Source organism: Eublepharis macularius, chromosome 3 (assembly GCF_028583425.1).
Source record: "Eublepharis macularius isolate TG4126 chromosome 3, MPM_Emac_v1.0, whole genome shotgun sequence".
NCBI lineage: Eukaryota > Metazoa > Chordata > Lepidosauria > Squamata > Eublepharidae > Eublepharis > Eublepharis macularius.
In genome coordinates, this window is record NC_072792.1 from 133,849,916 (window position 1) to 133,860,992 (window position 11,077).

Sequence of the window (11,077 nt, forward strand, 5' to 3'; positions counted from 1 at the left end):
ATCTTCTCAAAGTGGTTGCTGCTTCTGTCTCCTCTGGTCCAGTCCCTGCTTCCCCTTCTATTTGGGTAGTCTCTTGAGAAGGTGGACTTGCCGGTTCCCCGGGTGTCACTGCAGGTAACCTATTGACCAATTATTCATGAGCAGTTTCTGTCTCTTGGATCAGTTGTCACTGTCGATTCAGTTGTGTTAGAAGCATGTGGCAAATGGTTCTTATCCACATATACCACATTGTGTTCCTTGATTCGGTGTTCTTGAGGGTTGTAAATTCTGTATCCTTTTCCACAAGTAGGATATCCCACAATTAGTCCAACTTCAGCTCGAGGATCAAGCTTTCCTCTCTTCTCCTTCAGTATCTGGGAATAGGCCTTGGAACCAAAAGCTTTGACATGCTTCAGAGCTGGCTTCTTGCCAAACCAGGCTTCAAATGGAATGATGCCTGCCACCTTTGAAGGTACTCTGTTGTGTAGGTAAACTGCTGTGTTCACAACTTCAGTCCATAATCCATTGGGCAATCCATAATGTATAAGCATAGATCTGTACATTTCCTGTAATAGTTCTGTTCAGTCTCTCAGAACATCTATTTTGTTGTGGCGATTGAGGTATAGTTACTTTGTGCTCAATGCCTTCAAGTTCCAAAAATCTCTTAAATTTTGCATTGCAATATTCTCCACCACCATCAGCATGTAGACTCTGAGGTGCTTTGCCAAAATTATTCTTAACTGTGGCAACAAAGCATTTGAATTTCTCAAGTGTTTCATCTTTGCTCATCATCAGGTATACAAAGCTCTATTTTGTTTTGCTTTCAGTAAAAGTTGCAAAATACTTGTTCCCGCCAAAAGTTGGTGCTAGTTTAGAGTATACAGTCTCTAGGAATTCCTCATTATGAGTAGTGGATTTCCCTGTGTAGCTTGGGCCAGTCCTCTTTGCTTTAAGACATGTCACATCTTTCTTTTGCCTTGTCACAAATAGGGACAGATATTCCACAGTCCTTTAACAACTTCTCAACACTTTGCACACTACGGTGTCCTAATTTGACATGCCATGTGTTATATCATGGCAAGTTGTGAATTTGGTGATGTTCCCTTATTGAACTGTTTGCAGATGCAGACCAGCAGCAATCTATCTTTTTGACTGTTAGTGGCCAAAAGACCTATTCCCTGCTGAGGAAGTTGCTGGCACCACAAAAGCCAGGTGAGAAAACTTTAAAAGAATTATGCAGTTTGGTACAGCAGCGTGTAAGCCCACAGCCTTCACCAGTGGTACAGTCCCTTAAGTTCCATAACTGCCAACAGAATCCTGGAGAAACAATTGCTGAGTTTGTGGCAGAATTGTGTCTTCTGGCAGAATTCTGTGAGTTTGGAGATGCCCTTGATCGAATGCTACATGATCGTCTTGTGACAGGATTATGTGATCAGACAATACAACTACGCCTCTTAGAGAAAAAAGACCTTGATTTTAAGGCAGCAGTGGATATTGCTTTAGCCATGGAAATGGCAGCCCACCAAGCTCAGGAGTTACAAAAGAATGGAAAAGAGGATACAGCTGGCCTTCATTGAGTGGCTGCATGCAGCTCCAGGATTTCACCGAAATCACAGATGCACTTCCCAGCTAGGGGCCAGCAACAGGAAGTCTCTATCCCAAAAACTACAGAGTGCTGTTTTCATTGTGGTGCCCTACATAACCCTGACTATAGTTAGTTTTGGGACACAATCTGCTAGCACTGCCATCACAGAGGGCATTTAGCACATTGATGCACAACTCAGCTGTGGCCCCATAGCCTACCAAGGCAGCAGAAGTTTCAACAGAGGACTGCCAACTTTGTGGAACTATGCCAGGAGTAAGGTGAGGAAGACAACAATGGAATTTATGCTGTGTATAACTTGGGGGCTGGTCGCTCACCACCAGTAACCATTGCAGGTCATACTCTGGACATGGAAGTGGACCCTGGGGCAGCATTCTCCATAATCGTGCAGGATGCCTTTGCTAGCGTATGGGCGCCCGCCATCCCACTACATTTACAACCAGCCGGAGTGAGGCTCCAAACATATACAGGAAAAGCTATTCCGCTGGCTGGCAAGGCGCTTCTGCTGCCAGTGACATACAAGGGGCAGCATAAGAATTTGTTTTTGTGGGTAGTGTAAGGTAGAGACCCAGCCTTGATGGGATGGAATTGGCTTTGGGAACTGAAACTGAATTGGCAAAATATTTTTTTGCTTCTGTCACATTCATTGGAGGACGTGTTGGAGCAGGCTAAAGAGATTTTTTACTGCAGAACTGGGAACCCTGAATGGGATGACAGCAAAGATTCATATGGACCCGACTTCCGGTTTGGGATTCATGGAGGTCTGACGCAGCTCCAAGTGCGGAGCTGACCGGACTGCCGTTTTAAGCGGCCGGCGGGGGCAAAATAGCCCGCGGTTGACTGCTCTCAGGCGGAGAGCAGGCAAAGAATGCTCAAGACCTCAGGGCGCGTTGATCTCGGGCGAGGGAGGGCTCTACGTGACGGGCCCCCTCACGACCCTTGAGGTCCCACCCTGTGACAGGTCGGCTATGATCTCTGCGGCAGTTTCGGGGCCAATGCGGTTGGCATAAGACCTACGTACCCAAGCTTCAACAGGGGAAAGAGGAGTAGAGGAGAAACAAAGATTGAAACAGTGATTACAACCCACGAAAAGTGAATGGGAAGGTAAAGATCACTATCTTCTGATACGGGACAGATTGTTAAAAGTAAAGAAGATTAAAAGTAGATTTCAAAACTGCAACAGGCTAACTATAAGGAGGAGAAGACTCGGCAAGAGTCGAAATAGAAAAAAGACTAAGTTTAAAGAAGTTATTAAAGAATTTGGACTATTGTTTTGAATACTTGCGGTTATGGAGCTGTGAGAAAATTTTACCATCGCGAGAGCTACTGCGGGAAGTCGGGAGGCAGGAAGTACGTAATAACAATAGAGTTGCTGGAAAGAATCGGCCCCTGCCGGAGGGCAGGAAGAAGGGAATCGCCATCTTTGAAAGGGGAAAAGCCGCGGCTTCAGCGGAAGAGGAAGTAAGCCATTTTGGATTACAAAAACCATAGAAGAACCATAGAGAAAAGACGCCCGACATTTTGGATTTTCTAAAAGTTTTTTCTTTGCAAAAAGACCGGGACATTTAAATTAAAAATTAAAAAGACACTAAATTTTACGCCACGGAGTTAAGGAAGAGGGCAGACTCGTGGGAGCGAGCTAAGGCAAGCCCCACGATGTCGAAAAAAGAGTGGCAATCGGCAATAGAGAACCTAGACAAAAAATTCTTAGAAGTGATTAAAGAACTTAAGGACATGAAACCGGAGCTGATCAAAGAGGTTAAACAGACAGTGAAAAGTGAGCTGTCAGAAGTAAAGAAAGGTATGGAAACAATGCAAAATGAACTGCAAGGAACACAGCAGAGAGTTAAAGTAGTAGAAGGCGCGGTGGAGAATTTAGCTGACACGCAACAAACAGAGATGAGGCTGATGAGGGGGAGAATGGCGGTTGCGGAAAGTAAACACATGGAGAAGCAGCTAAGATTTCGCGGCTTGCCGGAAGTGGAAGGAAAGACAGCGCAAGAACAGATGACTGAGGTGTTAGCTGAATACCTGGTGAAGGAGGAGGAGGAAGTTGTGGCTATCCTGGACGTGGTATATCATGTAAATTCAAGAATCGCGACCCAGAGGAAATTACCAAGAGATGTGATTGTGCAATTCACAACCAGAAATATGAAAGAGAAGATTGTGACTAAACAGTTTCAAGATCCATTGGAGATTGACGGCAAGACGATTATCATCATGAAGGAACTACCCAGATCGGTGTTATTGGACCGGAAAAAATATAAGGCGCTAATTCAGATTTTGAAGGACATGAAAATTAGGTACAGATGGGAATTACCAGAAGGAGTGTCCTTTGAATTTGGAGGGGCCAAAAAACGCATCAGATCTGAACGAGAGATGGAGCGATTTATAAGAGACAATGAAAAGAACTTACCAGCAACAAGATTATGATTATGGAGTGTAAAGTTTTATCTTGGAATGTAAACGGACTTAATTCACCGAATAAGAGAAAAAGCATTTTTCACTGGCTATTAAAACAAAAATGTGATATTGTATGTTTGCAAGAGACCCATATTCGAAAACAAGATGTAAAGTATTTAAAATAAAAAAAATTGGGCAATGATTTTGCAGCGGCCTCTAATAAGAAAAAAAGAGGAGTAGTGCTTTATATTAAAGAGGAGCTGCAGCCAAAGTTTGTAATGAAAGATGTGGAAGCCAGATTTATAGCAGTGGAATGCGTATGGAATTTAAAGAGAGTGCTGGTAGTTGGAATTTATGCACCTAATGGAGCAAAAGAAAGCTTCTTTGAGGATTTAAGGAAGCAATTAGATGAACTTTCATATGACCAGATAATACTTGCTGGAGACTTCAATGGAGTGACAAATTTGGATTTAGACAAAAAATCATCAACTGCACAAAAGAAGAGAGGATTGCTACCAAAGTTGTTTTTTGAATTGATACAACAGGAAACCTTAGAAGATGTATGGAGAAGACAAAACCCGAAAAGCAGACAATTTACGTTCTACTCCGCAAGACACTTTACACTATCGAGAATTGATATGATCTGGGCCTCAAAAGACTTAGCGTTATGGACTAAAGAAGTGGAAATAATGCCGATGGTAGGCTCGGATCATAATCCAATTATGTGGAAATTGGGGAGAAGGAGCAAAAGGAAAGGATGGAGAATAAATGAGGACTTACTTCAAGAGGGAGAGAATATGGAGATGCTGAGAAGAGAGACAAAGTTCTTCATACAATACAACATGAATAAAGAAGTACCAACTAACAAGGTTTGGGACACTTACAAGGCGGTAATTAGGGGCATACTAATGGACTTAAATGGAAGAGCCAGAAAAAAGAAAGAGGAGAAGAGACAGGAGATTATGGAGAAAATAAAAGCCAAAGAAATACAGTTAAAGAAGAGACCAGGGAAAAAGAAAATTTATCAGGACATTAAAATATTACAAGAACAGCTGACAGCAATGAATAATAAAGAATTGGAGTGGAATCTTAAAAGACTGAATCAAAAAGGGTTTGAAGGTGCAAACAAACCTGGGAAATATTTGGCATGGCAATTGAAAAAGAGAAAGGAAAAGAAAACAATAAATAAAATATGTGAAGATAACAAAACGTATTTGGAACAGACATCCATTAGTAGAGCCTTCTATAAATTTTATGCTAAATTGTATAATAAGAAAGAGGTGAATAAAGAATCAATAGCGACATACTTGGAGAAAATGAAGCTCCCAGTAATCTCGGAAGCGTGGAGAGACAGACTGAACAACGAAGTAACGGATGAGGAAATAAAAATGGCAATACAATCAACAAATTTGGGAAAGGCGCCAGGGCCAGACGGACTTACAGCCAAATTTTATAAGACAATGGCCAATGAACTGGTACCATTCCTAAAAGAAGTGATCAATGGAGTATTAAAGGATCAACGGATTCCAGATACCTGGAAGGAAGCTAATATTTCATTGATCCCCAAAGAGGGCCAAGATCTGACTAATGTGAAAAATTACAGACCCATATCCTTACTTAATAATGACTATAAAATCTTTGCGAAGATACTGGCAGAGAGAGTGAAGGGATGGCTTTCGGAAGTTATTGAGGAGGAACAAGCAGGTTTTTTACCTGGTAGACAAATCAGAGACAATTTAAGGACAGTGATCAATGCTATTGAGTATTATGATAAGCGTTGTGACAAAGAGGTTGGTTTCTTCTTTGTTGATGCTGAGAAAGCGTTTGACAATTTGAACTGGGACTTTATGTTTGCCACTATGGAAAAGCTACAAATGGGAGAAAGATTCATAAGAGCAGTTAAAGAAATCTACAGAGACCAGAATGCAGCAATTGTGGTGAATGATGAGACTACTAAGAAATTGACTATAAGTAAAGGAACAAGACAAGGTTGCCCGTTGTCTCCGCTGTTATTCATTTTGGTATTGGAGATATTGATGATACAAATACGACAAGATGAAGAAATCCGCGGAATAAAAATAAAAGACTTTTCTTATAAGGTCAGAGCATTTGCGGACGATATAATGTTAATTGTGGAAGACCCAATGGAGAATATGCCAAAAGTGATAGAGAAGATCAAGGAGTTCAGAGATTTGGCAGGGTTTTATATTAACAAAAAGAAGTCAAAGATACTATGCAAAAATATGACTAAGCAAAAACAACAATTGTTAATGGAAATAACGGATTGTGAAGTAACAACTAAGGTGAAATATTTGGGAGTTGAACTGACTGCAAAGAATATAGATCTATTCAAAAACAACTATGAAAAATTATGGACTCAGATTGAGCAAGATTTGATCAAATGGAATAGACTGAATTTGTCATGGTTGGGAAGGATTGCAGCAGTTAAGATGAACGTGTTACCAAGAGTAATGTTCTTGTTACAGACAATACCAATTATCCGAGACTCTAAGCAGTTCGAAAAATGGCAGAGGAAAATATCAGAATTTGTTTGGGCAGGCAAGAAGCCTCGAGTGAAAATGAAAGTTTTACAAGATGCAAAGGAAAGAGGTGGAATGCAACTGCCCAATCTAAGACTTTACTATGATGCAATCTGCCTAGTGTGGTTGAAAGACTGGATGACGTTGAAGAATAAGAAATTATTGGCCCTAGAGGGATATAAAAAAATATTCGGATGGCATGCATACCTATGGTATGATAAAGTAAAAGTGAACTCTATGTTCTTACATCATTACATACGGAAAAGCCTATTTGCAACTTGGAAGAAGTACAGAGACTTTCTACAAGAAGGAACCCCCATGTGGGTGGTTCCATATGAAGTAATAGATCCGAGAGCTGTCGATACTGAGCAACAGTGTTTAACATATAAGGAGATAACCCGAATAGAATCTTCTAAACTTAAAATAAAGACACAGGATGAGTTATCACCCAACTATGATTGGTTTCAGTATAGGCAGATCAGAGATCTCTACAACTCGGACTGTGCAAAGGGAGGCATAAGAACAGAGAATTCGGAACTAGAGCAGACACTTTTAAAAGAGGATAAGAAGGAAATTTCCAAGGTATACCAAGTACTGTTGAAATGGTATACTGAAGATGAAATAGTTAAAGTACAAATGGTGAAGTGGGCCATAAATTTTAACAAAGAAATAACAATGGAGGCATGGGAACACTTGTGGAAAAACATAATGAAGACTACAACGTGTACTAATATTAAAGAGAACATTTTCAAAATGATCTATCGTTGGTACATGACACCAAAGAAGATTGCGCTAGGGAATTCGAACACTTCTAATAAATGCTGGAAATGTAAAAAACATGAGGGCTCTCTGTACCATATGTGGTGGACGTGTGAGGTAGCTAGGCAGTACTGGGGAGAAATAATAAAAGTAATAAGTGAGATTCTACAATTTCAAATCAATAAGAACCCAGAACTCCTGCTACTGAACTTGGGAATGGAGAATATTCCAGCCCAATATAGAACATTGCTATTTTACATGACAGCAGCGGCCAGACTTTTGTATGCGCAAAAATGGAAAGTACAAGAAGTGCCAACTATTGAGGAATGGACTTACAAATTGCTGTATATGGCCGAAATGGACAAAATGACAAGAAAATTGAGAAATCTGGACCCAGGACAGTTCAACACAGACTGGGAGAAGCTGAAGCAATACGTGTTGAAGAAATGGGAGGTGGGAGGAGAACTGTGGCAGTTTGAGAACTATTGAGAAACATGACAAAATGTAGAGGGGGGTGACTTTACCGGAGGGTAGAGAGAGAAATGAAAATGTCTAAGCAGCTATCTTGTTATATATAGAAAAATATACAGAATATGGATAGAAAACAACTAACTATAAGGACCAATTAATCAAGATTGTTTCTGGTAAAAACGTGTAACATGTTAAACTGAATAAGTCTACCTGAAGAAATATATGGATCAAATTGATTGATAACTTTTGACGATAGTTATATAGATGTATAATTAAAGAAAGAGGAAATTAATAATATAATTAAATATAACTAAAGTAGAATGAAGATATGTAGAAAAAATAATATACAGAATATAAGTTAAATTGGTTGACTTATATGAATGAATGGATTATACGGTTTATATGGTATATGGTCTATAGAAATATTTGAAACCAGGAAATTATGAAAAAAGGGACAAATTGTCTAATACGGAAGAAGGGACTTAAGGATAGGGTATAGAGTGTTAAAAATAGTTAAAGAATTATTGCTTAGATTAAAGGGAAAGTATATATCTGTTAGATAGATGAATTTAAAATGAGTAAGGGAAAAGGGACAAAGGGTTGGAAAACTGTTGGAAGTCTATAAAAAAGGGGGGAAAGGGAGGGGGTTAGAAATTGGGAAATGGGAATTGATTGTAATGTGAAATTAAATGATTCTAATTCCAATAAAAATCTTATTAAAAAAAAAAAGATTCATATGGACCCAAACACACAGCATTGTTTTTTCAGGCCCCGCTCTGTGCCATATGCTATGCATAGTAAGGTGGACATGGAACTCCAACGTCTTCAGAAGGAAGGTATCCTGGATCCTGTCCAGTTTTCTCACTGGGCCACCCCAATTGTGCCAGTGGTTAAGGCAGATGGTTCTGTGAGAATTTGTGGGGATTATAAAGTCACTGTCAACAAGGTTGCTAGGCTAGATCCCTATCCACTACCTCACGTTGAAGATTTATTTGCATCCTTGGCTGGAGGGACTGTGTTTTCCAAGCTTGATCTCAGTCATGCTTATCAGCAGCTACTTCTTGATGATGAGTCCAAAGAACTGCTAACAATCAACAATCATCGAGGGTTATTTAGGTATACTCGCCTCCCCTTCGGCGTGTCCTCTGGTCCTGGGATTTTTCAAAAGGCCATGGAAGGAGTGTTACAAGGAATTCCCAATGTTTTGGTTAATTTGGTTGATATTCTGATCTCTGGGGTAGATCAGGAAGACCATTTAGATACGCTGCATGTGGTATTGCAAAGACTCAGGAAAGTGGGACTTAAACTACATGGAAGTAAGTGTTCTTTTATGGTGTTATCTGTACACAGTACTTGGGACATAGTATTGATGCAGAAGGCCTCCACCCAGTCAGTGATAAAGTGTGGGCCATTGCAGAGGCCCCCAAACCAACATCTGTTTCAGAGCTGAAAGCATTTTTGGGCCTTTTAAACGATTATCATAGATTTTTGCCCAACTTGCCCACAGTACTCGCCCCTTTGCATGAGTTGTTAAAGAAGAATGTTCCATGGAAGTGGGCAAGGGCTCAAGACATAGCATTTCAAACTTCAAAGACTGCTACAATCCTCCAAAGTTTTAACACATTTTGATCCTAGATTACCCATCGTGTTGGCTTCTGATCCCTCCCAGTATGGGGTGAGGGCAGTTTTGTCCCATGTATACCCAGATGGCACAGACACACCAATTTGATTTGCATCCCGCACCATGTCTCCAGCGGAAAAAAATTATTCTTAGCTTGACAAAGAGGCTTTAGTTGTTTTTGGAGTAAAAAATGTTCCACTACTATTTGTGTTCACACTTTTGGGTGAACACAAACCAATTCCTGCAATCGCCTCCAGCAGGATGCAGCAGTGGGCTCTAACATTATCGGGCTACCAGTATGAGATTCAATTTCAGCAGGGTGGACTACATTCTAATGCTGATCCATGCAGCAGGCTTCCTTTACCTGATTTCCCAACAGGACCTGGACCCAGGAGATATGATCCTGCTTGTAGATCTGCTCACTGGCATGCCTGAGACGGCAGAGTGCATCAGCCATGAAACCCGTAGAGATGTGTAGTTAGCACCTATTGTGGATTGGGTGCAGAATGGATGGCCTACCCATGTCCGGGAGGAGACCTTGCAGCCATTTTTTCAAAGATGATCGGAACTAGGATTTCATGCTGGATGCCTCAGGTTGGGGAGCATGGTGGTAGTTCCCCATAAACTGAGAGGGCAAGTTTTGAACCAACTTCATGACACACACCCTGGTATTTCCAAGATGAAAGGAGTGGCCTGTAGATTGGTTTGGTGGTTCGGCCTGGATTGGGACATTGAGCATTTGGTGGAGTCCTGTGCTTATTGTCAGGACAGTTGTCCGGCCCCACCAGCTGCACCAATTCATCCTTGGGAATGGCCAGCTCAACCCTGGGCTAGGCTGCATGTTGAATTTGCAGGCCCAATTAGGGGCAAAATGCTGCTGCTGGTGGATGCCCAGACTAAATGGTTGGAGGTTCGAGTAATGTCTTCCATCATGGCTGAGGCCACAGTGGTACAGCTGAGACAAATATTTGCCACTTTTGGCTTACCGGGAATCTTAGTCACTGACAATGCCCTGACTTTCACAGGGGCCACATTCAGGGAGTTTATGGAGCACAATATTTGGCATATCTGCACTGCCCCCTATCATCCCTCTTCTAATGGGTTGGCAGAACGGGCAGTGCAGTCAGTGAAACTGGGATTGCAACACATGGGGCAGGTACCTTTAGAAACACAGCTAGCCAGATTCCTCTTGTGGTACCAAGTAACTCCCCACACAACAACTGGAGTCTCCCCTGCAGAGCTTATGTTTGGTCAGTCCCTCCGCTCACATTTAGATTTTTTGCGACCAACAGTAGGCACTAAAGTGAGTCAGGGCCAAGTGGATATGCATCATGGACGGCCCCCTTGACCTCTTCCCCATGCTATTCAGCTGGGGGACCATGTCTGGGTATTGGCTTTTGGGAAAGGGAGCCGATGGGAGTCAGGCGTGATAAGGGGGCAAACAGGGCCAGTATCCTTTCAAGTAGAGCTGGCTTCAGGACAGATAATTAAAAGACACCTGGATCAGATCCACAGGATGTCAACACAGCTTCAGGAACACCAGAGGATGGCAGTAGCAATGCAGGATGGGTCAACATTGTGGGGTGGTGAGGAGGTCTCAGACGTAGCAGAGGAAGGGGACAAATCCACGACAGGGAATTATCAACAATCACCAGCAGTTGCAGAAGAGCCTCAAACATCAGGAGTGACTGAGAATCAGCC

The 11,077-nt window shown here is 41.7% G+C and overlaps 1 pseudogene; it reads left to right on the top strand.

Annotated features, from left to right (window-relative positions):
- The first annotated feature begins 1,931 nt into the window (after nt 1–1,931).
- Nucleotides 1,932–10,724, top strand: LOC129326270 (uncharacterized protein K02A2.6-like; annotated as a pseudogene).
- Nucleotides 10,725–11,077: the final 353 nt, after the last annotated feature.